Raw genomic sequence first — 26,659 nt, 5'->3', positions numbered from 1 at the left:
TTATTTCTGGATTTTCTATTCGATTCCATTGGTCTGTATGTCTGTTCTTGTTCCAATACCATGCAGTTTTGATGATTATGGCTTTGTAGTATAGTTTGAAGTCTGGGAGTCTGATGCCTCCATTCCCTTCTTTTTTTTTCAGGAGAGCTTTGGCTATTCGGGGTTTTTTGTGATTCCATATGAATTTCATCAATAATTTTTCTATTTCTTTGAAGAATGACATTGAAATTTTGATTGGAATAGCATTGAATCTGTATATTGCTTTTGGAAGGATGGCCATTTTAATAATGTTTATTCTTCCAATCCATGAGCAGGGGATGTCTCTCCATTTCTTTGTGTCTTCTTCTATTTCATTTAACAGTGTTTTATAGTTTTCTTTGTATAGGTCCTTTACCTCTTTTGTTAGATTTATTCCCAAATATTTGATTTTTTTTGTTTCAATAACAAAAGGGATGGTCTTTTCGATTTCTTCTTCTTCAGATTTATTGTTTGTGTATAGGAAGGCTACTGACTTTTGCGTGTTGATTTTGTATCCTGCCACTTTACTGAACTGATTGATGAGTTGAATTAGCTTTTCTGTGGAGTTTTTGGGGTTCTCTATGTATAATATCATATCGTCTGCAAATAGTGATAGTTTGACTTCTTCTTTTCCTATTTGGATTCCTTAGATGTAAGAATTATATACAATAAAATATTTAAATAAAAAATAAAACTTTTATAGCAAAAAAAAAAAAAAAAAAAAAAAGAGTGAGGGAGAGGCAGAGGGAGGGCAAGAGCTGAGCGTCCTGAAAAAAAAAAAAAAAAAAAAAAAAAAAAAAGCTATTATCTTTAAATCATGAGATTATGGGTGATTTTCATTTTATTCTTTTGCTTATCGGTACTATCAATATTAATTTTGTCTCTGAAGTCATTTTCCAAAAACTAACAATAAAACTACTTTTCTCTCTCTTTCCAAGTGTTGCCTGTGGAGGTGTTGACCAACTCCTACTGGGGATCATGCCTGCCCTGAGAACTCTTATGAAACCCAAGATCATCCGAAATGGGCCAAGAAGTTCATTCAGTCCCAGTCAGACTAATATATTGCTTAAATGTCTGGTTAAAATCCAGAGGCATTGACAACAGGGCATGAAGGAGATTGAAGGCCAGACCACAGTATCCAACATTGGTTATGAAAATAATAATGTCCACTGACTCCATAAGTTCCTGTTCTACAATGTCAGGAAGCTGGAAGTTTTGCTCATGTGCAGTAGACCTTACCATGTGAGACTGTTCATGTCTCCTTCAAATACTACAGAGCCAGCATGGAGGAAGCTGCCTTGCTGGCCATTGGTGCCATGCTCCCCCGATACCTGGCTACACAGCGTAGAGTAAATAGCTCATGTGTATGTTTTGTTTGTGGTAAATAAAACCATTAAAAATATGCCATCTGGGCCTCCCCTGGTGGTGCAGGTGGTTGAGAGCAGCACTGTGAAGCTGTCCACAGCCTCTGCAGCACTGGTTCGATCCCAGGCGGCCAGCGAGGGTCCCACATGGCACCACAGACCTCTCCTGTCTCACCCGCTGCTCCCCTCAACAGTGTATTTTGTCAGTCTGCCTGTTCTGTTCCCAGCTCTGTCTCTGGTGAATACTCTTACCCTCCCACGTATCTGGCCTGTACGCCAGTTCTTGCATAAATAAATAAATAAATAAATAAATAAATAAATCTTTATTAAAAAATGCCATCTGGCATTCCTTTCCTCTTAATTCAGAAGCAAATTTCAAACATATATATGTTAAAATAGAATTAAAATAATATTGTTGGTGTTTCATCCAAACTATAAGCTCTCATACCAATCCTATCAGGTGGTGTAGCTGAAAGCATTGGTATTTTCCCAAATATTTTATTTCAAAGTATTTCCTATTCTCCCTTGAAGTTGAGTTGACCATACAACTGACTTCTGACAGATGAAAATAGGCAGACGTTATGTACCCCTTCTAACCTGACCAAATAGCATCCCACAGTCCTTTTGCTCTCTCTTCTTCTATATAAATGCAAGCAGATGACTCAAAGTTGGGCCCAGTGAAAGGATGTTCAGAGAATGTTGCCCAGGAAAACTACTCATCTGTAACCACCTCATAGAATAAACTTTTACCAGGTTAAGCCACCCAGATTTGGTTGTTTTGTCATAGCACCATAGCGTGTCTTACCTTAACTAGTACAGGTTGATTATTATCCCATTTTACAAATGAAGCAACAAATGGTAGAGAGATAAAGTACCTTTTCAAATTCACAGATCCATACAGGATAAATTGAGGGTCAAGCTGTTACAGAGCAGAGAGAGGGGCATCCCAAAACCCCCAAACTTGCCCACTTTAAATAGGTTCTACCATCCAATGCATCAAGACAAAAAACATACTCTAGCGCATTAAGACCTTTAATGGAAAGGAACTTTAGTACAATTAGTGTGCTACAAAGACAAGACAAAGAATACAGTTTCCAAATCAAGCACCTGAAGTTACCCATCCCCTCCTGGGTAAATGCCCAGCCCAACAGTGTTGGGTAAATGCCCAGCTAAACAGGGTTGGCTCAAAGCCAGGCCATTCGGGCCTGAAAACCTGCCACAAGTCTAAAGCACCTTCTGGTGGGGATCCATAGAAAAGGCTAAGAGACAGCCAGACAAGTCTGGAAGGAAAACAGCAAAATCAAAGGAAAGATAAAGGCTGCCATTGTTAACACCCCCATGGTCTCCCACCCACATCCAAAAAGCAAGTGCAGCTTCTTCATATGTCTCTCTGATCCTTGTGCCTCCTCCAGGTCTCCTTATCTGGAGGAGACAGTCTCCTGTCTCCTCTCCAGCTTCTTTGCCTCCTTGCTCAGCTCTACCCTTCCTTGGGTGGGGCAGGGAACCTGGAAATCCTCTTTTCCTGGGGACCACCCTGTCACAAAACCAATGCCTATTAAATGCTGAACTTCCTTATAGAGAGTTACATTTTATTCTCAGCTATCTGGATGGGAAGTCAGCAATGATTTCAATATATACTGATTTTTAGAATGATTATCAAGTGTGCCCATGAGCTGATGGGAGCATAGATTAAAACCTAAGGTACATAAAAATCACTTGGGATACTGGTTAAAACAATACCAGTTCTAAGACCTTATTCTTATAGATTCTTATTCAGTGGTTTTGAAGAAGGGACACCGAATCTGTCTCTTTAAAAAGCACTAAAGAATAAACTAGGGCGCCCCCTGGTGGTGCAGTGGTTGAGCGCTGGGCTGCGAAGCTGCCTGCAGCCTCTGCAGGGCTGGTTCGCTCCCTGGCCGTCGACTAGGGTCCCACATGGTGCGTAGATCTCTCCTGCCATGCCCGCTGCTCTCCTCAGCAGTGTATTTTGTCAGTCTGCCTGTTCTGTTCCCTGCTCTGGCTCTGATGAATCCTCTCACCCTCCTGCGCTTCTGACCATACCTAGTGCTTGTATAAATAAATAAGTAAATCTTTAAAAACAAAACAAAACAAAAAAAGAATAAACTAAGTGCCACAGTAGGGGTTTATGAGGTAGTTGATATCCGTGATAGAAAGTGCCATCCTTGGACTCCACTATGACCACTTCTAATATCCAGAGAAATTCCCCTGGTATTAGGTAGCCCAGCACCCACCATAGAAGTTGCAAATACTTCTTTTCCAGATCCCAGGTACATGATCTGGACATGACAACTCAGATACACCTGCCCCAGCCTGGGAACCAATGTTAGTAAAGGAAATGAGAACTAAGACAAACTATGTAATAAAGCCATGAGAAGATCTATGCTGAGGTTTCAGAATCATTTGTATATACAGCCCCAAACTCAGTTTTCTTGTTATTTCTGTGAGCTACCCAAAATCATTTTAATAAATGACAATTATTTAGTTAACATCCATTGGAATGGATAGCTTTCTGTTGCTTTCCATTAAGAACTTTGTTAAGTCATTGTCTGTGGAATAAGTAGTCAAAAGTAATATAGTCTCAGCTCTCTGAAAGTAATTTCAAAATAACTGAAACTTTTACTACTCAATGAAACACTCAAACATTGCTACTTCACAGTGCCCTGGAGCTGGGAGTGGTGGTAAGACTTTGCACAGGGAAACCCAGTCTCTAGATAGCCCTACTGTCCTGTTTTAAAAAGTATGACAAGCAGAGAAATAGAAAACACAACAAATAGAAAGCATATGTCTGAAAAAAAACATACGGTATACAAACCTCAGGACAAATACCCAGCTATGTAAGAAACATCTTTCTAAAATTTTTCTTTAACTGTATTGTCCTTCCTCCTGCCTCAAGACCGTACCTTGATCTCAATCAATTCAAGTTTCCCCCTTGTTTCTGGGACTGAGTCTTAGTTTCAGGAGGCCTATGCTACGTCACAGCTTTGGGTAGCAACACCTGTCTTTTGCTAATGGACCTTCATCACCAGTGCTGGGCATGCATCTGCTCAGGTGCACACCATCCTCTTCTCTTGACACACATGTGTTCTGCTATCCCACTTCTGACCTCTGGTGTACTCTGGAGCCCAGTTTTTGTTATAACTCCCTTTTCTGTTTGGAAGCATGTAGGAATTCTATGAAGTGGCTTCAGGACCATCAACCCAGATGCCACACATAACCATTTCCACTTATTTTTCCTGTTTTCTGTTTAGTGCAGGATAAATTGGATGGCTTATCATGTCTCAGATTCCACTTTGAAAGAGTAAACACCTTCTGTGCTTGGATCCCTCAAATCTATCTGGAGTTGCTCTCATTCCTCCCTTCTCACCCCCAGGATGCAGCCCTGGGAAGGCACAGGACAACTTCTTAGGGTGCCAGTTTGTTATATTTCCTTTCTAGTCCTTTTTTCCCCATTAATTCAGGGGAAAAATAGTTTTCAGTGAGGAAAAACTGGCCTGAATAATTTTGGTGTTCTTTGGAATCTTTTGTCCTATTGCCCCGTGCTCTTTCTGGTTCCTACATGGGTTAGGCTTTTAGAATTACAAAGTCTTCTTTCCCCTTGTCACTGTTTCATTCCTACCCTGAGACAAAGTACACCATGCTTGCCAGGGAGGAAGGGCGATGGGAAAATACTGGGTCCAGATGGGGGACCAATTGTTAATATCTTAAAATATTATTTCACTACAAAGGTCTGCTATGTAATGTTTTCTGAGGACTTTATTTGTTTTTAAATGAATTTCCTAGAGTATTTTAGTCTTGTTCCATCTCCCTCATTCAATATTGATTTGGCTATAAAGTGCTGCATTCAGGTGGTTAGTGTGATTGATTGGTTTGATTATCTCCATTTACTTGAATAGCAAAGATTATGCACCAAGCAAGTGCAACTTTTGTGTGCCTTTGAGATTAATTATTATTATATGAATATATAGAAATGAATATAGAGAACATGAATATAGAGAAATTCTATATAAATAAGGTCAGGAGGCCGGAGAGTTCCCACACATGTGCAAGCCATAACTTGGCAAACTCTGGATCCCAACATGCCTTGCATCTCCCACTCTTAGTGGCACTGTTTCCCCTCCAGCGGATCTGAAGAAGGTCCTTCTTCAGGAATTTATATAACGGGTTGTTAGCCTGTGATTCAGGGGAGTGCAGGTGGGTCTCACCATGAACTCACTTTTCAATCTGCCATCTTTCCTGTTTCTTTTATAAAGATCATTTTGTTGTTCTCAATAAGCATTTTGGTTTCTGAAAATGCTTGGAAATGAACAAGCTTAAGGCTCAGAGATTTGCACCAGCAAGATTAGAAGATGGCATTGATCTGAAAATTCTGAGTTCAAGAACCCCAATAGCCAATTTGCTGTCTGTAGAATTCTGATGTGCAAAGTGAGAACAAAGAACCACAGCATCTTGTAATCTTGGGTGGAACCTGTGAAAAGTATAGAATCTCATGCTCACCTTGACATGTTGCATCAGAACGATTTTATAAGAATCCCTGTGATCTGAATGTGAATTGAAGTATGAGAATCACTGTTATGAAACACTTAGAATAGATTTTCATCCACTGCTAAAGATGTGCCTTGCCTCTGTACCACATAGGGCTGGCTGGTATCAGAGCCTGGATTGGAGAAAAATAATAATGCAAACAAATTTATCTCCAGTGTTCCCCCTACAAAAAAAAAAAAATCTGTCAATTCCAGTTCCTTCCTTTTACATTTAGGAGTCCCCTTTTATCTTTTTTTTTCTTTTAATATTTATTTATTTATTTATACAAGCACTGGGTACAGTCCAGAAGCGCAGGAGGGTGAGAGAATTCACCAGAGCCAGAGCAGGGAACAGAACAGACAGACCGATGAAATACACTGCTGAGGGGAGCAGTGGGCATGGCAGGAGAGGTCTGCGTGCCATGTGGGACCCTCGCCAGTGGCTTTCTTTTTCTTTTACACCTTTCCTATAGCACAGTGTGCTCAGTGCAATACCCTGAAGCCTTCATACCACAGGGAGCAAAAAATGTTGTGTTCGCATTTATATATTTTTCATAGTATAGAATGAAAAAAAATCTATGCTATTTACCTAACAGAGAAACCTGTATTCTTAGCCCAAATCATCTGAAAACATTAGCAATGCATGGACCTTAGAGATCATCTAGGTAATTCTCCAAATGTTATAAACCAGGAAGCCCTGAAAGTTGTCTGCTTCCAGGAGACAGTCACTGCACAGTTTTCCGGTGGAAAAGTGCTGATGCCACACTTGATAGTCACATTTGGCTAAAAAGTGGTTATGATAAAAGGGGCATGTAGTTGAAAGCATGTGGGAAGGTGGACAAGATAGAACAATGCCTTATATGCAAAAGGCGTTCATTTGCTATAATGGAAAGAGTACTGAGCTGTTGACTTCACAGAGCTGTGTGAATCTGGCTTTAAGGGCAGGAATGGCCACTGAGCAGGTTTTCTAGGATCCCATGCAGACCAGGTAAAGGAGGAGTTCTGGAGCCCTCAGGGGTTTTGCAGTTCTTTTATTGGGGTTCACCAGGCATATGCAGGCAGGGGTGCTGAGGGGCTGGGAGGCCTGCCAGCCTCCCGGCAGGTCTTCACTCTGGGCTCTCCGGCCTCCTCTCAGCTTCTGCTTCTCTTGCTTCTCTCTCAGCTTCTCTTTTGGCTTCTACTGGCGTCCCCATGACACTGCCCTTAAAAGCGCAGTCTTAGCCCAGGTGAATCCCATCTACTTATGCCCACACCCTACTCCAGGTGCCCGCCATCAGGCATGCAATCAGGACCGCAAGGATCCATCATCTATCCTGCTGGCGGGAGGGCAGAAAAGCCTGACAGTTTTCCTTATCCTACACTGCCCATGTCCTCAGTTTCCCTGGAGTTTTCTCACACGTAATATGTAAATCAATTAACATATACTGGACTTTCAGTACTTTACATGAAAAAGTCATGTCCAATTCTGACGACAATCTATATGATAGACCTGTATAGGGAAAATGTTTTTTTCACCTTCCCACCACTAGCCTTTATGGCTGCCACCTGCAATCTTGTTTTCCTCCCAGGTTTGATTGCCCATAAGTAAAAATGTGTTGTTGCGGAAGGCACTTGGGAGTGTGAGCACGGGGCATGCGCACCTGTAATTGTGGGCACCTGGGCAGAGAAGGCAGGGACGAAAAGGGACTCCTTGGCTCCGGCATTCACAGTGTCACTCTGAACTTGCTTGCTGCCTCCCTGTCTGCTGGTCTGCCTGTGTCCAATGCCCTCATTCAGCATAAAAGGCATGTTAGACACTCTGAAGTCTCCAAAATTCTCTTTCCATCTGCCCAAACCAACAAGGAACCTACCTGGCTTGGGATCATTGCACAACATCCCATTTTCTCCATGTGACTGATGAGGAAACTATAATGCATAAAGGGTTACTTGGCTTAAGACAATCAATTACACCCAGGCAGTTTGAGTCTAGAGTTTGAGCTCTCGCAATCTAAAAGATAAGGTTAGATAAAAGCTAAATACACTTTCCATTTCTGTATTGATTTTTTTCTCTTGTTAAACTGAATAATAATAATAGTTGTTGTGAAGATTATGGGCTAATAAGTGCAGCACAAGACCTTGAATATAAATACTCAATAAATGTCACCTAATACTACTGTTCATACTTTCATTACTACCCTTGCCATTTCATAGAACAAACCACTTCTGTCTTTTTCTCAATAGCTTCTTGAGTGCACAGTTAGCCCACTAATTAATAATTTTCAACAACAGATCAATTCAGTCATAAAATCAAGCAAGCTTGAATTGATGCTTATGTGAATTGCGTAGTTAAATTATCTCTAAGTGATACTCCCCAATGGGGCTTTCTGTGATGAGGGAAATGTTCTGTATCTGTGTTTTCTAATATGATAGCCACCAGAGTCATGTACATATTGAGTGAGTGAAATGTCCTACTGCAAAATATTTTATTAACTAATTTGCCTTAATATTTTTATCTTAAGAACCTTACCAAGCTAGAAACAAAGGAGGCCACTGGCTTCACTCTTGAAAGGAATAGTTAAGTTAACCAGAAGAATAATACACCCAGAGAGTTCTGAGTCTTAAGGCAAAATTGTATTAGCCCTTAGGCTTCAGAGCCCAACACAAGTGACACAGGGGAGAGCTGTGCTTCATTGAACAGAAGATAGGTAGAAAGAAATGCCTAGAGGCTGCAATCTGGTACAGGTGGCACACAGGGTGAGGCTGCAGACTCAGTCAAGGGACCTGGGGTGGGGAGAGTGAAACAATGTTGAGGATACACCCTTGACTGAGGGGATACATGCTCAGGGAAGCTGGGATTTTCTACCTAGATAGGGTCTCTGATGAAGGACAGAGAAAGTGCCCTGGACTGCATGTCCCTCCCTCCAATTCTTGGGACTGGTATTGATCTCATGAAGTGAACAGACAATAGAGACTGCAGAGTCTCAGACTGCAGGAGGAGGGATTGATGAGGATGGAAACACTAGCCAGCCCCCCCACCCCCAACAAATATACTTCCCTAGAACACATGGAACATTCTCAAGAGTAGACGGCATGGTGGGTCAAAAAACAAGTACTAACAAATTTATGATGAGTGGAATATAAGAAGTATCTTCTCAGATTATAATTTTATCAAGCTAGAAATCCATCATCACAAAAAGAAAGTAGGAAAACTTCAAATATATGGAGACTACTCAATGACTGAATGACTATTGGGTTAACAAGGAAATCAAAGGAAAAATTTGAAAATACACTAAGATGAGTGTAAATGAAGATACAAACTATCAGAACACAGGGGGAAGTATATGCCATTACAGGCATACATCAAGAAATAAAAAAGGATTTCAAATTACATTCCACCTTAAGGGTCTAGAAAAAGAGAAACAAGTAAAACTAAAAGCACCCAGAAGAAGATAGTAGAGATAATAAAATTATAGGGGAAATAAAATAAAAAGGAAACAAAGAGGCAGTTCAGACATCAATGAAACAAAAAACTATCCTTTGAAAATAGGTAAACAAAATAGAAAAATGTCTCATGGGCTCACAGATCATAGAACACTTGTGCTTTATGTGGTTCCCTCTGCTGGCTAAGTGGGAATGTGTACTTAAGGGGTGATGGCTGGTGATGGGAGTCAAGATGACATTTCACTTTCCTCAAAAGAATGCTCCCCCTTGACTCTTAGTGAGATGGGATATCACACTGTTGTTAAAAAGTGGGCAGGGAGTTGGATAGTTTATAATTGTGCTGTGTGACTGCATCGAAAATGCTCTATTTCACTATGTGAAGAAACAACAACAAAATGATAGCTTGAATCATGGCTTGAATGCTTAATTAGAAAAAAGATGATCAGAATGATCAAGGAACCACAACACAGAAGGGGGTGTCTCATAAGAGTGTCCATTACAAATTGCACCCTAGAGAAGCCACGCATGGAAACTCAGCACTCAAGTGTGACACTGTGCCTTGCTTTTTGCACTGAATGGCTTTAGTTCACCACAGAAAGGGCAATCAGCCAGGTGGTGACAGTGATGGCCTTAGTCATCATCCTAGTCCTCCAAGGATCCTGCCTTTTTTTTTTTAATTAAAGGATTTTCTGATATGAGGAAATCAGTGAGCTGATTTTGATCTAAGGAGGTAAGCAGGGGACTCTTGTCCTAGTCACAAGATTTTAGGCCCTGTATTATGTTCTTGTTCTAAATATTTTAAGCAAAAAAAAACAATCTCTTTCCCTCCTTTCTGTTTACTCTTCCCCATCATAAATATTGGTGGATAAATGATTCAATGGCTGCCAAAATTTGCAGAAAAGCATAATGAGGTTTGCTTGTGTTAACACAATTTTGTGATAGTAATTAAGAAAGTTTTCAGATAGAAAAGGCTTTGTTTAGATTGAAATGTTAAAACTGCCACCAGAAACATAAGGGCTTTATGCATAAAGGATCCTTTTTTTGCTGCTTTGAAACCACCCCAGCCAGCGTTTGTGTGGTGAATGCCAGCACAGTGGTCTGCCTAGGCAAGTGCCCATGGCCTCGTTGTCCCTCCCACACAGCTCCCCCCAGAGTGTGCCTTGCACCAGGGTGGCAGCCCCCAGGCTGTCTGCAAACAGACACCAGTCCATCTGCCCTCTTGCCTTGCACCCAAACACAGCTGCTGGGCTCCATCCCAGCTCCAATCATCTGGAGGAGGAACAAAGACCCTCTTCTCCTCAAACTCCTGCTAGCTCCCTTCATTCTTGCAAGGCAGAATGTGGTGTCTTGGCCTCAGTGAAGAAAGGAAAATGGAAGAAACAGCCTAGTGTACTGCCAGGGCAGGTCCTCCCCTCTGGTTCTCTGGATCAATGGCACCCTTCATTCTTGCAAGTGTCAAGCCTGGGGACTCAAAGATAGGCCTTGGCCTCTAGGAGGGCACCCTCTGGAGGATGATGGACATGTGCACAGTCAAGTTTCCTGAAGACAGAAGTGAAGGGGTTGTAGGATATTCAAGGATATTCAGCCTAGGCAGAGGGGATCAGTTTTTCCCACAGGAGGTGACATTTGGCCTGCTGTCTGAAAATGGAACCACATTGGGCTCCAGCAAATCAAATTGTTGAAAAACTGGCACAATCAGCAGTATGTCTGCCACTGCCTCCCTTGCTCCACCCTCTCCACAGGCACAGAGGCTGCTCAAGAGCCTCTGCATCAGAGGTCAGTGGATTGTTCGGTTTGTTTGTTTGTTTTTAGAAATACAAGAATTGGGGTACCGGCCAGATGTGCAGGGAACAGAACAGATGGATTGACTGAGATACACTGCTGAGGGGAGCAGTGGGGAAGACAAGAGAGATCTGCTGCGCCATGTGGGTTATCTTCCTGGCTGGGGATCGAACTTGTGCTGCGGATAGCTTCATAGTGCTGCAACTTAACCCCTTGCACCACCAGGGAGGCCCCAGTTTATGTTTTTAATTAAAGAGAAAGAAGGGGAAACCCCTTTAAACTGAAGGGCAGGAATTTTCCTTTCAGAAAGGAAAGGACAAATTATTAGTAGCAATCAGACTGCAGACTAGAGAGGAAACAAAAGATGTCACAGCTCCATCTCTTAATGCCGTGCTAGGGACGCGATTGTGACTCCAAGCAAGGGAGCTGAGGCCTGGTTACTGCTAAAAACTTCAGTTTCTGATAAAAAAAGATTCCAGAACACTTTTTTTGGGTGCAATTTTGCTTTCTCTTACTTTGGAAACAATGATTTGTAATTACGTACTAATGTACTCTTGTAGATTTTCTAGTTCTTTTTTTTTATGGCATCTATATATATTTATAATTATAATATATATATAACATCATTGTTCATTTTTGTACAATGTATACTTTCTCCTCAAAAATCCAAACACCAATTTTTAATTGTGTCATTTTATATTGAGTTAATATTACCTAGCAACTCTGTGTATCACTTAGGGGTATAGGCTCACACCTCTTAAGATATATGGTAACACACAGTGCCTACTACCAAAGCACTACCTACTACCAAAGCCTACTACCTTTTTGATAGTTTCAATTGTGCAGCCAAATTTCAAGGTTTGTTTTGGTTTAGTTTTGTCTGTTCCTTCATATTATTTCTTTATATTCCACATATGAGTGAAGTCACTGGGTATTTGTCTTTTTCCTCTGACTTACTCTGCTTGGTATCATCCCCTTCAATTTCATCCATGTTGTTGTAAATGGCAAGAGGCAAGTGAAAACGACAATGAGACACCATTTCATATCTGTGAGAATGTCCATCTATCAAAAAGGCCAGCAACAGCAAGCATTGGAGAGGTTGTCAGAAAATGGAGCTCTCATGCACTGTTGTGGGAATGTAGACTGGTTCAGTAAGAGGATTCTCAAAACATTGAAAATAGATCTACCATACGACCCAGTAATTCCTCTCATTAGTACCTATGTGAAGAAAGCAAAACATGAATCTGAAGGGCTTTGTGCACACCTATATTCATTACAGCACATTTACAATAACCAAGTTATGGAATCAAATCAAATTCCCAACAACAGAATAGCAGATTAAGAAAAAGTGGTGTATATACACAATGGAATATCACTCAGCTAAAATAAAGATGAAATTGTGCCATTTATAATAACATGGATTTTGCAATTTAAAAAAAATATGACACAAGGAGAACTATAGTAGGTCTAAATATTAGCGGGTGTTTAAGGGGCACCCCAAGACCCTCAAATCTGTCTGCTCTATATGGTTTCTGCTATCTACCACAAAAAGACAAACACACTCAGAGTGCAAGACTTTCAATAGGGCCTCCTCAGTGGCTCAGCAGTTGAGCGCTGGGTTGCGAAGCTGCCTGCAGCCTCTGCAGTGCTGGTTCCATCCCCGGCTGCCAGGCGAGGGAGGGTTCCACATGGCGCACAGACCTCTCCTGCCGCCCGCTGCTCCCCTCAGCAGTGTGCTTTGTCAGTCTGCCTGCTCTGCTCTCTGCTCTGACACTGGTGAATTCTCTCACCCTCCCAAGCTTCTGACTGTACCTAGTGCTTGTATAAATAAATTTAAAAAAAAAAAAAAAGACCTTCACTAAGTAAAGAACTTTGGGCCACCGTGGTGGCACAGGTGTTAAAGGCACAGTTCTATCGAGCTATCGCCAGACACTGCAACATGAGTTCGATCCCCGGCTAGGAAGCTGACCCACCTGGTGCAGTAGACCTTGCCTGTCTTGCCTTCTGCTCCCCTTACCAGTGTTTCTTGGTCAATCTACCAGTTCTGTACCCCACTCTGTTTCTAGTGAATCCTCTCCTCCCCTACATCTCTGGCTTACATCCCAGTTCTTGTATGCATAAATAAATTAATCTTTAAACAATAAATAAAGAACTTTAATACAATTAGTATGCAATAGAGACAATTACTAAGCAATAGAGAGGAGAAAAGAGAAACAATATAGTTAAAATAGTTTCTTCATGAAATGTGCAAAGTTACCCATCCCCTCATAGGTAAATGCCCAGCCAAACAGTGTTGGCCCAAAGCAGGGCCACCGAGGCCCGAAAGCCTGCCACAAGTCAAAGGCACCTCCTGGTGGGGAACCACAGAAAAGGGGCAGAAGGGGCCAGGCAAGTCTGGATGGAAAAGAGCAAAATTAGAATACAAGTCAAGATAAAGGCTGCCCTTGTCAGCCTCCTCACAAATCTCTCGCCCATGTCTCCGGTCTCTGTCTCTTTCAAGTGTCTCCTTCCAAGTCCCCAAGTCCCTGGTACATGGCTGAGGCTGAGAAGCAAGCATGGTTTCCTCACATGTCTCTGCTCCACGTCCTCCTCCAAGTCTTCCTCCTCCTTCTTCTTTTCTTCTTTTCTTTTCTCAGTCCTCCCAGTCTTTTCTAGCTTCTCCTTGCTGCTCTGCTCTACCCTTCCTAAGGTGGGGCAGTGAAACTGGAACACCCCCTTCCTAAGGATATCACACTGTTACATTAGGTCTGGCTGCTGAATCAAAACATATGTAAGATACCAAAAACTCAAACCATTCTTTTTCTTTCTCAGTGATAAATTTTAATTTCTATTCTGAGGAATTCCTTTTTACTTTTAACACATAAAATTTAAAAATTACATCTGCTAAAAATTACCATGGATAGATTTTCCTTTTCTTCAGTTACTTGGGCCCTTTAGCACCACTGCTTTCCTGTAAGGGGACTTGTTTTGTTCGTTTGGTACATTAAAAGATATTTTCTGTTGCCTTACATCTTGCATTTTAGATCAACTTTTTTTAGTGCTATCCTAAACATTTACAAAACAGTAGATAAGCTTATAGTTTAGCTGATTTATAATTTCTTATGTAAAAACATATCAGCAGTTTTAGAAGATAGAGGTTAATACTACAACCTTCAAAACAGGTTACTGAAGGGCCTAAGATCTATCCCCTAGTACTCTTTTTTGAATGCTTTCCTGTTTCCTCTTGGTGTTATTCCCATATCTTGAGAGTGAAAAAGTATATTTTAAGCACCAATCCTGTTTCTAAAATTCACACTATTTTTAATTCTCCATGCTTTGGTTCCAACAGTAAAGTCCCTTCGCTTCTCTGGGCCTCAGTGTATCGGAGAGAAAGCAAAAAAGGGCATTCATGTTTTATTGTTTCTTCACTCTGTTTAATATAATCGATACACTTTGCTCCGAAGTGTTTCCTTAGAACCCAGATACCTGCACTCAACATAAGCTCTTCCTCTTTCCTGGGGGAGACTCCCTGTGCTTTGGAATCATATTCCTTGAATTACATTCTTTCAGCTAGGGAATGGGCACAATTTGCCCTACAAGAACCTGCATGCTTCTGTTGGACCAGAAGGGCAAATCACATGACCTACCCTCTCCTCTCCAGAAATCAGTCAAAAGATTTCTCAGTGATTCTTTCACTTCATTTATTCCAGATCCTTCAAATCCCACTTTGTTCTCTTGCTCAGAATTTCAGCAGATGGTCTTCTAAAAGCAAAAATATGTTGCGGTGTTCAATTTCTCTGTCTTATAGCCCTTACATATCCTTGAAGTCTTTTTCATATCCTGCTTTCTTCTTAGCTTAGACAAATAATTTTTGTTGTGAATGAGTGACCTCTCAATTTCTTGTTCTTCTTTGCTTGAAATATGACATCACTCCTAGGACAAATTCTGCACACACCACCATTCTGCATTGTCAGACAAAGTCTAAGGGTTTTTGCTTTACTTTAAAAAACCCAAAAATGTCTTAAGAATTCCAAAATCCAATTTTCTAGGAACAAAACATGGAAGAACAAAGTTGGGGTATTAAAGAAAGAGGAGTCCTTCTTGATAATGAAATGGAGTGTCCACATTTTACAGATGAGCAATTGTCAGTCCAAAACTGTAACACTCAAGGTCATGATAGAAGTTGTAGCAGAGATGACTGCTTCCCAAGCCAAAGTCACTGCTACCTTGGTTTCTTGAATTGTGAATTGCAAAGTGTAACACAAGTGTAAAGTGAAGTAACCAACTCACACAAGGTTGCAAAAGGTATTGTATACATTAATATGCATAAGGACAGTGCCTGGCACAAAGTTACATGTGCCATACATGTTAGCTTTTGTTAGCAGAAATACAGAAAAGGAACATTGTAGGGAAAGAATGTCCTATATTATGATAGTGTGAATTTTGTTAAACAATTGCATTTCTTTAGTATGAGTTTCTATTACACATTTGGAGGACAGACTTTGGCTCAAAATGATAAACTGACCAACAGAAAATATAATAATAATAATTTTAAAATAAAAATAATATTGTCTCATTAATAAAATGTTTTATAAGGTAGATGGCAATACCAAAGACAAAGGTAAATCCTTAATAATCTGGGTTTTTTTTTTTTGGCCACATATACTAAATTTTAGTTTAGTGATTTTTTTTAAAAGATTTATTTATTTTTATACAAGAACTGGGGTACAGGCCAGATGTACGGGAGGGTGAGAGGATTCACCAGAGACAGAGCAGGGAACAGAACAAGCAGACTGAAGAAATACACTGCTAAGGGGAGCAGCGGGTGAAACAGGAGAGTCTGCTTTTCCATGTGGGACTCTCACCAGCTGGCAGGGATCGAACCTGTGCTGCAGAGGCTACGGACAGCTTCACAGTGCAGCTATCAACCGCCTATGCCACCAGGGAGCCCCTTAGTGACTTTCTTTAAAAATATATTTTAAAATATAGTATCTTACTCTACTTTCATTCTACATTATTTTCCTTTCCTATTTCTTATGTTCATTATTCTCTACTGAGAACCAAATTTAGGGCCTCCTAGAATTATAAAATGTTCATGTAATTGAAAGTTGCTGTCTATTTTTCTATAATCCAATAATGTAATCTGTTCCTCAAACATGCAGTTCTGTTTTTAGTTATACTATTTTTTCCCTTATCCCTCTGATATTTTCATTCTTAAGAGGGAGTAGGCAAGGGGTGGTAGTGAAACATCTTTAAAAAGGAATGACTTAAAAGAAAGGATTTAAGATGTCAGCATGTCAATATACTTATAATGTAATATCCATGGGATATAAATAGAAGAAGCAGGAAGGAGATGAAAATAACTAAGCTATTTGCAAAGTGGTTGCAAATGTGGTATACCTTTAGAATTTTCTTTCAAGTGGCAGTTTTGTAAAATTATTTTATAATATACATAATTTATAAAAATATCCTTAAGCAAATCAGATTAATTCTAGAGTAAGTTTGGGCCTGATTGAAATACTTCACTGTATGAGTGTGTTTATTTTCTTATTGTCATATAACCTGATCATTTCTTTTGAATTTTAAAAAATGGAGGAATTATGAATGAATCCTTTCTTTGCTGAGAGCAGACCTATGGTAGGGAGTATGGGAGGGACGTTGTCGAGGGAGGAATGAAGCAGCAAAGAAAGACTTGAGCAGAAGACCTAGTGCCTGCAAGGAAGAGCTGCTGGGGCTGGACAAGTATGATGAGTACAGCCCAGGCGCTGGCCTCTCCTAACACTGTCTCCTTTGGGCTTCATGACATCCTTTAAGGTAGGTGCCATGATCCCATTTTCAGATAAGGGAAAGGAGGGTTATCTAACATAGTCAGCTAGAAAATGATACTAAATTAAAAGCAAAAAACATGATGAAAAAAAGAAGTATTACTCAGGATTGGTGGGTTTGGGGAGAGATCAATTGTCCTTGACTCATTGCCAAGCTTGTTCAAGGCAAGACAGATAAGGAGGAAGGCAGAGGCCAGCTAAGAAACCAGGAAAGAGACTGCCAGTTGAGATAGCACAAAGGACTGACTACATTCCTACTAACGCCTCAGCCAAGGCAATGCCAACATTCCAAAATGCAAGTTCAAAACCGTGGCATGAAAAAATGAAAAGACACAGAATTTCTTCTCATGTGTGATTAACTGCTTGGGTTTTAACAAGTGACCATAGACTCATTTTCTGCGCCCGTTGTTAGATGAGGTGGTAAACTGAAGGGGATCTTATAAAACTCTTTTTTTGTGATCTTTTCTTTCTCAACCAGCAGCTTATTTATTTTTATATTTTATTTTTTTAAGGATTTATTTATTTATGCATACAAGAGCTGGGGTACAGGCCAAAGATGCAGGGGGGTGAGAGGACTCACCAGAGACAAAGTGGGGGACAGAACAGGCAGATAAGTGAAATATACTGAGGGGAGCAGCGGCTGAGACAGGAGAGGTCTGCTGCGCCATGTGGGTTTCTCCCTGACTGGCTGGGGATCGAACTTGTGCTGCAGAGGCTGTGGATTGCTTCATAGTGCGGTGCTTAACCCCTGTGCCACCAGGGAGGCCCTATTTTTATCTTTTAAATGTATTTATTTCTATGTATTTTACACTGTTGTTCATTTTTGCAAAATATTTGCTTTCTCCTCTCAGATGTAGTCCCTGCAAAATTCCCAACACCAATTCACCTGGGCACCATCACCATCATCTCTTGTGCTTGTTCCTCCCGTTTTGATCTTTCTCCCACCTCCTTCCCTGCAGAATGTCTCTGGTTTATAGAACATAATCCCTTCCAGCTCCATACATGTTGCTGTGAATGGCATGAGTTTATCTTTTTTTATTGCTGAACAGTATTCCATTGTGTTCCATAGTATTCCATTTCTGGGCATTTGTTTCATTTCCATATCTTACCTATTGTAAATAGTGCCAGCAGCTCATTTTATTCTAGGATGTAAGGTGGGTATTAGACAATCTTGCACAACATAAGCTAGGTCACACTAAACCAAAACCCATTATTTAGACCAATAACCACCATCTCACTAAAGAAGCAAAAGCGTGATAAAGTGTGATGAAATTTATTCAATATTTTTACATCACACACCAACACACATACACAGTACTTCTAGCATGAAAATTTTAGCAAAAGCCATTTTTTATTTTAGACACAGTTTTTAATTTAAGTTTTATTTAAGACTGAGGTGTCTTTGAAGCATTCTCTGAGATGAAAGTTAGTGTGCTGGATGTTTATTCAGTAATATCCTTAGGATCAACATTTGTGAAAAGATGGAAAGAGCATAGAGAGAAAGTAGGCTGAGGACCACCTGCCAGCCTCTGCCAGTCTGTGCAGGAGCTCTGGAGCCAAAAGGCCCTTCAAAGTGTACCACATTAGGTGAAAAGGTTGGGCCTTTCTACTACTTCACCTTAGCCAGTCTCTGTATGGGCTGCCTCAAGAAAAGCCTGTCTCTGGGCATTGTTTCTCTTCTCTGTACAGTTAGGGTGAACCCAAGCCTCACAACTAAAGGCTGTCTGCCAGTTCAGCTCCCCTCACAGCAGCAAGGTACCAATCCTTCGAGATAGATTTGTGGATCTGTTACTGAAACCACTATCTGTCTGGTCCTGACTATCTGTATGCACTTGGGCAGGTCACTTAACCTTTTTGGGTTTCAACCTCATCTTCTGCAATAGGGATGCTAGGATAAATAATCTCTGGGATTTCTTTTGACCCTAAAATTCTAAATTTTTAAAAGAAAAATAAGTTTTTCATAATCTGACTTCTACTGTCTTAGCAAATATAGAGAAGACGTATATATGCATATATGTAGAAGGAAAGCCTTCTTGTTCCTTTCGTAACAATAAGAGTTTGGCCCAAAAGGAGAAGCAAGAGGAATGTGGTAGTAGATTAAAAACTACCTTCTTAGGAAGTACTGAAGGCTACTAAGGTGGCCATGACATGGTCTCTAGAACATAGAATGCAAACAGGGTTGTTTTCTTAAGCCTTTACATGTCCCATATTTTCTACCTAACAGTGATAACCATTTTTTCACTCAAATTATGGTGATTAGGCCCAGTTGTAGGAACATTAAGGGAAAAAAATTACCCTTCTCACTTCTTCCTTTATCAGTCAGCCCACAGGATCTTCCACCTCCTCCCCAGTTAGATTTTTCAAGGCTCATGTGGGCAACTGCAGTGGAGAAACCAGATGGCAGTTTTCTTGAATCTGCCTGTTCTACTTAAACAGCCTCCTTGCAAAGAGCTACCAAGAGTCTGATGTAGGTAGGGCCAGCATGAGAAAATAGAGGAAACAGGTCATCTGATAACACAGGGTCCCCAAAGAACATATGGATGTGCAGAAAGTTTAAAGGCAAAACTGAATGTGGATGATTACAAGGATCTATCACTGGGTAAAATCTGCAACATGGTAAAACATAGCTAAGAAATGTGTGCCCAATTTTTTATTTGGGCTGTAGTCAATGTCACCCATTTGTATGAAGGAGCTGATTAGTAGGGGAAAGTTCTGATGTCTAGTAGAAAATTTTTTGGTTTTTGAAATTTTGAAACTTATCTTTGTCTCATGCTGAGACTTTCAGGATGGGCAAACTTGTTTGCTGGTCTTTGGGGCTAAGAAAAAAAACATGGCTGGTGGAAGGAAGAGGATCTATAGATTCTGGAATTAGGAAAGAGTGCTCCATGATTTTCAAATGCCAGTCTTCTATCTGATTGCTTCATAATCACTTGGGGAACTTGTTAAAATTAGAAATTTCTGAAACCCATCCTCGAAATTTTTCCAATAGTAAAATATTCTCCTGTTTGATTCCAGTAAGCACTTAAGTTTAGGAGCTACATGAGTAATGTAGAATGTAAAATTTAAATGATTGGAATTTGTCTATTTTTCAAATATATGAGTATTAAGTATATTTAATGGAAAAGTTGTTCAGTTAAGTTCTGCGGGGCTTCTCAATATGTATAAGACATAGGTCACCTCAAATTCCTTTAAACATGAATGGAGGGCTAGGTAGGCATGCAGGTAGGTGACAGACAAACAGATGTTTTCATATGTCAATATACAATGCAGTGGGATGGAGAGAGGAGAATGGAATGATGATGGTGAAGGAAAAATAAGCAGTTGTTTTAAACAACTAAGGAAATAAGAGGGGGACAGCTAGCTAAATTTCCCAATTATTACCTAATACGGCTGTCCAAAGGTTAGAGAATACAACTATTAATATAAGCCTCAAAAGTTTCAGACAAAACTAAATGAAATTATCTATGTAGTACTTAACTTAATGTTATAAATATCAATATATAGAGATAGATATAGAGATAGAGATATAAATAATTGTAGGAGATTAAGTAGCAAGTACCTCTTTTCAAAAATATCTCTCCCTTCCCACCTGTCAAAGTTCTTATAGTTTCATATGACAAACTCTTTTATTGGGTTTTGAAGCCTTTTCTAATTTCAAGTCTTTTACTAAAAAAAAAACTGTTTTGAAAGTCTCTTATCTTACCTTTTAATAGTTAATCTAGGAAGAAGCCATAGAAAAATAGAGGACAATGGCAACATGAAAGGACAGAAGTTAGAAAGCAGATGAGGTGGTCTTAGAGTTAACTTTCATATATCTGACATCATTACTGTACTAACCACCCTCCTCAAAGTGGATCAAAAGTCCAATCCAGATTGCATGACCTCTGTGATTATTTAGAGGCCCAAGTCCTCTCCACTTGATTCCTTCTTCCTTTCAGCAGCTGGCTAACAGTGATAGAGACTATAAGAAAGTTTTCTTTGTTTCTTAAATACTTGTGGGTTTTTTTCTATGATTTATTTATGCATATAAGAGCTGGGGGTGTAGGCCAGAAGTGTGGGGATGGGGGTTGTGAGAGGATTCACCAGAGACAGAGTGGGGAGCAGAACAGGCAGATCTACTGAGATACACTGCTGAGGGGAGCGGTGGGCCAGACAGGAGTGGTCTGCTGAGCCATGTGGGTCACCTTCCTGGCAAGGGATTGTACTCATTGTGCAGTGGCTGAACTTAACCCCTTGTGCCACCAGGGAGGCCTTTAAATGTTTGGGTTTTTACAAGACTCTTGTGTTCACACTTCTTTTTTGAGAATTAGTCACATGTCCATGTAGACATAAATGGGTTGGTGGGTAGGTGGGTGAATAAGGAAGGCTGGAAATGTAGTTTCTGACTGGGCAGGAGGATACAGTACTCTTTAATCCCTGAGGGCTCCTCAGAATGTGACAATATAAGTATAAAAAGGAGTCAGAAACAGAGAGACCCAGACTTGGAAGAAAAAAGATCAGTCTGAGTGAACAGAACAGAAAACACTTGGGGGACTTATGAGAGTAGAAGTCTTGGATGAAAAGGTGAGAAATCATATTAGAAAAAGACAGAGTGACTAGATATGAAATGGAAAATACTACTCAGAAGTGCGACAAACATGACTAGTTAACTACCAATATTCATGCTCCCTTTGGTCACTCAAAGACTGTATTTTTCAGCACCCCTCCCCTTCAGAAACCCCCTACATGTCGACGGACTGTGTGATTGGTTCTCACCAATGAAATGAAAACAAAAACCTTGAAAGTGGTCAAGTAGGACAGATGGTCAAGTAGGTGATGTATTCCCATATAGTCTCTTTCTTCATCTACTAGGCTCTGAGAGGATGAGGGAAAGAAGGACCTAGTGTAAAGGAGGTCTGAGCCTCTAATGGTCAAATGGATGGCCACAACCTGCATTTGTACTGCAATATAAATGGGGAAAAGACAACTTTATTGTGAAGTGTCTGAGATTTCAGTGTTTATCTGTTTCATCAGCTAGTTTTAATTAATACATATTAAAGTTCAGAGGAGATCTATTAGGAGGAAAGGCAATTCAAGAATCAAGGTAAACACTCCTTTGAACTCCCCCTACAAATCACAAAAGCTGACAAATACAGTCACCCACATGCCATTTTTGCTACCACCAAGGCTGTGTAAAGGGAAATTTCCTACCAGTCTCCGCTTCTACCCCTTGGCTTTAGTCTCCAAACTTTTGGGGTATTTTTTCATCTTCTTAAGGTATCCATCTGCCAACATTTAAACCACTTTTATTCTAGATTAGAATGTTGGTGGGTAGGAAAATACACTATGAATTAAGCCTTATTTTTTGGAGGAAGGCAGGTATAAAGTAACATCAGATAAACAAGTGAAAAGTTTAACTATAAAGAAGGCAGCACTAACACAAGAGAACATTGTCATATCCCTAAACTTTCGCTTTGCTCAGGGAGGTGGTTCTTCAGTTTGGCTCAAACACTGAGAGTTTCAGGTGGATTCAGAGTTCAATTTGGGAGGAGGAGCCAAAGAAGAATAGTGTGTGAAAAGGAGAGTTGAAAGAAGAGATATGAGGCCTCCCTGGTGGCGCAGGGGGTTGAACGCAATGCTGTGGAGCTGTCTGCAGCCTCTGCAGTATGGGTTGATCCCGGCCAGCCAGGGAGATACCCACATGGTGCGTGGCAGACCTCTCCTGTCACGCCTGCTGCTCCCCTCAGCATTGTATTTCAGTCAGTTTGCCTATTCTGTTCCCCGCTCTGTCTCTGGTGAATCCCCTCACCCTCCCACACATCTGGCCTGTACGTCAGTTCTTGTATGCATAAATAAATCTTTAAAAAAAAAAGAAGAGATATGGGAAGAGAGTAACAGGGATGAGATGCTAGAAATGTTCTTAGGCAAGAGAATCAGGGTATTCTCAATGATAGGGTAGGAAACAGGCTGCTGCATGGTTCGTTGATGGTTAATGCTAGCTATCCACACTTATTACATTTACTTGTGTAAGTACCTCTTTTGACCCAAATTTTCAGTGAAGACTTTCATACTAAAAGCACCTTCCGATGGAGGCTTTTCAGGGGTAGCCAGAGAAGGTTATAGTTACAAAAGAGTTGAAAACTGTAAGACAGGGGCAACCTTGTCCAGAGTGGATGAAGATTTATGAACAAAATTTACCTAGACAGAGCTTGGATTCATAAGTGAGCATCCACTCATATCATTTAGTGAGCACATAATATGTGGTGAGCACTATCCTAGGACTTGAGGGCAATGACTTGAACAAAATGGAGAGTATGTATGGGCTACACTCACTCATTTATCCTACTAATTCTTTCCCTCTTCCCCATGAAAATGTAATGTTATTTTAAAATGGACAATAAACATACATTTAGTCCTTTTTTATATGCTATGGACATGTATTTGCTACTCTGAAGGATAAAATCAAAGCTGCCATTGAAGGAGTTCATCAATTCTGCCTCCCTTGAGTCCCTAAGGAAAAGGCAGTGAATTGCAAGTTTGAAATTATTTGATTTCATGTTTGCCTAGAGGCCGAAGAATAAAACTGACCAGAGGACACTTTGGGCTTCTTAACTGTCCAGAGGAAAAGATACACACACATCCCCCCAGAGTCGAGATGCTTCTATCTCATTCTGGTTGGTGGAGAATGATGTCCTCATTGCCTGGCAGTGCAAGGGTATCAGCTATTGGGCCTGAGAAATTGCTGAGCCCAGGCCAGCTGCTGAGCTGCCAAGAGTCAAGAGGGAATGAAATGAAGGAGCTCCATCTAGTGTTGTCATAAAATAAGACCAACGGCTTCTGGAACAATTGATCAGGTAAATTGATTTACCTTGTCTTCTGTCAAGAAAATATTACGAAAAAAACCAAAGCTGCTGGGTTGTGGGAGGTTAGCAAAGAATAGAAGCCAGACAGACTTTACTTTCAACTGGGAAGAGACCTGAGACAGAAAGAGACTAAGTTATATTACAAGCTAATATATATCAGTGACCACTCGTGAAATGTTTCCTCCGATGACGGCAGACCCCGTCACTACATGCAGGTTGATTTGTTGTTACTAAGTCAAGACCTGTGGACTTGACAGCATCCAGAGGAATCTGGAGAGACATATAAACTAGACCCCGGACATATATGACTCCTGAAATATTTGTGCACATATTTGTAGCTGACAATTTACAGGATTTACACTTTCAACTTTGCTAAATAATAATTCTTTTCCAAAATGGAATGCGATGATATGCTCTCACCAACGATATCTGAGAGCTCCTATCATCTTAAAATACTGGTGTTGTCAGCCATTTTTGGTCACTCATGATACCTTGTGATGTTTTAATGTTTTAATTTTCCTAGTTAGAAGCACATTCCACACATTTTTGACTATTTGGATTTCATCCTTTGTGAATTCCTCCCCAACTCTGTTGGTCATTTTACTGTGATCTGTTTTTTTCTTAAAGATCTTTAGTTCTTTATGTAGTCTGATTGAGAAGGATTAGATAACATATTAGTTATATGTGTTAAGATATATCCTTCTCTCATGGCTTGGTTCTTCATTTTCTTATTGGTGTCTCAATATGAACAGAGGTTCTTAATTTTAATGCAATTCGATTTGTAAATATTTTCTTTTATGGCTACTGTTTTCTGTACCCTATTTTAAAAATATTCCCCTGCCCCAACATGGCAAATAGGAGGTTGGGATCATCTTCTTTCCTAAAAACAACTATAAAAAATATTATTTGCTCAATCAAAACCCAGAGGTTCCCTAAGCAGGTACCAGGACTTTCCCATGAAGAACTCAAAATAATTTTGGTGGGAAAGAGTAGAAGGAAGTGAAGGTGAGCATGGCTAGAAGAGTAGATACCCCAGCCAGAAGAATGGGCTGTGGGTCATCTATCCAGGTAATGAAGGGGATCTCTCAAATTTTTCTTGAGAAATTTTGCTTACCTGTGTGATACAGGTCTGCCCCAGGATAATGGAGACTCTGCTACCTATTTGGAGCTGGAAATCACCTTCCCAAAGGAGATCATAGAGATGCCAGTCTGAGTCAGGCTAGGCTCCATTGCATGCCCAACACCAGAGAAATTGACTGGTGAGATAATTCACCAATTCTCAGAAAGTACCAAGCAGCATGCAGGATTGCAACCCTGATTAGTGTGTGTAGAAGGCAATGACAGGACATCTAGTTTTCTAACCTGCCTTTCTATCTGCTCAAAGTAGTGCAATAGCAGTGGGGCAGGGCAGTGTCACCATTGTTGGTTGCTCTAATTGGACAAAGCAACAAACTGCCCATTTGGGTGGCTTCTGCCTGCCAAGCCCATCTCAGTTCTGGAGCATGAGTCTTTTGTTTGGAGCTAGGTCACACTACTGGGAAATTCAAGCTTCATAACTCATGACACACAGCAGAAATGAGCAGCAGGGAGTGAGATGGGAAGTTGGGATAGCTAAAGGACCAAAGAGAGTTTGCTGTGGAGAGAAAGGAAAGGAAGCAGAGGTAACCCTCTTCACTCCTCAAACTAAGATCAAGTATTTAAGCCCCAGACTCCCTTACTGCCCCCACTTATACCAAGGTAAGCAAATGAGAGAAACAAATAAAACTAACCTCCTACCACCTCAATTGTAATTAAAAGGAAATAAGACACTCATGTCTAGGAAACAAGGAAGATCTGAACACAAGATGGAAAAGTAAAATAAGAAATAAAAAAAAAAGAAATAAAGTTCTGGGAAAAATATAAAGGATATAGAAATAGAGAACCTATAAGGCAACTTCAAAATAAAAATAGCAAAAATGCTAAAAGAGGTATTAAAAGGTAAGTCAAAGACTAATATACAGGCACCAGATCTTAGAAAGGAGATCCAGGAACAGAGTTCATCACCAAAGAGATTGAAAATATTAACAGAACACAAAAAGAGGCTCTGAATGAAATGAAGATAAATATTAAAAAAAGTGTTTTTAATAGAATTAAACTGCCAGAAGAAACAATTTTGGATTTAGAAGACTCAAATGTATGTATAACCCATTAGAAAAATGATGTAGAAAATAATGGCGAAACTCTTTAAGAAATATACTACTTAAATTAGAAGCAGCAGCATAGTGGTAATGGGTATTCCAGAAGATGGAGAGAGAAGTGAGCAGAGACCTTCATCAAAGAAATAATATTTCCCATATCTGAGAAATTAATTAAGTGTGGATGTCAGGAAACAGACAGAATATTCAAATTTCTAAAAGCCAATGACCTACATAAAGACACATCATTGTTAAATTATCAAAAACCAAAGATAGGGCCTCCCCGGTGGCAGAGCAGTTGAGCGCTGGGTTGCGAAGCTACCCACAGCCTCTGCAATGCCGGTTTGATGCCTGGCCACTGGGGAGGGTCCCACATGGCCCGCAGACCTCTCCTGCCGCCCGCTGCTCCCCTCAGCAGTGTACTTCGGTCCTTCTGCCTGCTCTGCTCTCCACTCTGGCTCTGGTGAATTCTCTCACCCTCCCACACTTCTGACTGTACCCAGTGCTTATATAAATAAATAAATAAATCTTAAAAAAAAAAAAGATAAAGAATAAAAAACTTTAGAGAAAGTAAAGAAGAAGAAAAATGTCTTAAAATGGTATCCAAATTAGGCTTTCCTCAGATTTTGCCCCTGAATTCTCCAGGCAAGAAGTTAGTAGCAAAAAGTGTCCACAATCCTAAAATACTACCAGTCAAGAATACTCTAATCTGCA

The sequence above is a fragment of the Talpa occidentalis genome, unplaced genomic scaffold (assembly GCF_014898055.3).
Source record: "Talpa occidentalis isolate TD23 unplaced genomic scaffold, MPIMG_talOcc4v2.1 talOcc4.4, whole genome shotgun sequence".
NCBI lineage: Eukaryota > Metazoa > Chordata > Mammalia > Eulipotyphla > Talpidae > Talpa > Talpa occidentalis.
The sequence above is the reverse complement of the archived record's forward strand: the minus strand, read 5'-3'. Positions refer to the sequence as shown.